Source organism: Poecilia latipinna, unplaced genomic scaffold, assembly GCF_001443285.1.
Source record: "Poecilia latipinna isolate Pla-1442-1.1 unplaced genomic scaffold, P_latipinna-1.0 Scaffold1357, whole genome shotgun sequence".
NCBI lineage: Eukaryota > Metazoa > Chordata > Actinopteri > Cyprinodontiformes > Poeciliidae > Poecilia > Poecilia latipinna.
Genome location: NW_015113973.1, coordinates 163712 through 164063, shown reverse-complemented (window position 1 = coordinate 164063; position 352 = coordinate 163712).

Genomic DNA, 352 nt, shown 5'->3' with positions numbered 1-352 from the left:
TGATGTAAACTCTAAAGGTTGAACAGGTTTCAGAACGACACCTCCATCCATCCGTCATCCATCCGTCATCTATCCGTCATCCATCCATCCATCCATCCGTCATCCATCGGTCGGTCCATCCATCCATCCATCGGTCCATCCATCCATCCATCCATCCACCCATCCATCCATCCACCCATCCTCTCATCCATCCATCCATCCATCCATCCACCCATCCATCCATCCATCCATCCATCTACCCATCCATCTACCCATCCATCTACCCATCCATCCATCCATCCATCCATCCATCCATCCATACATCCATCAATCCATCCATCCATCCAACCATCACCACATCTATCCCTCCATC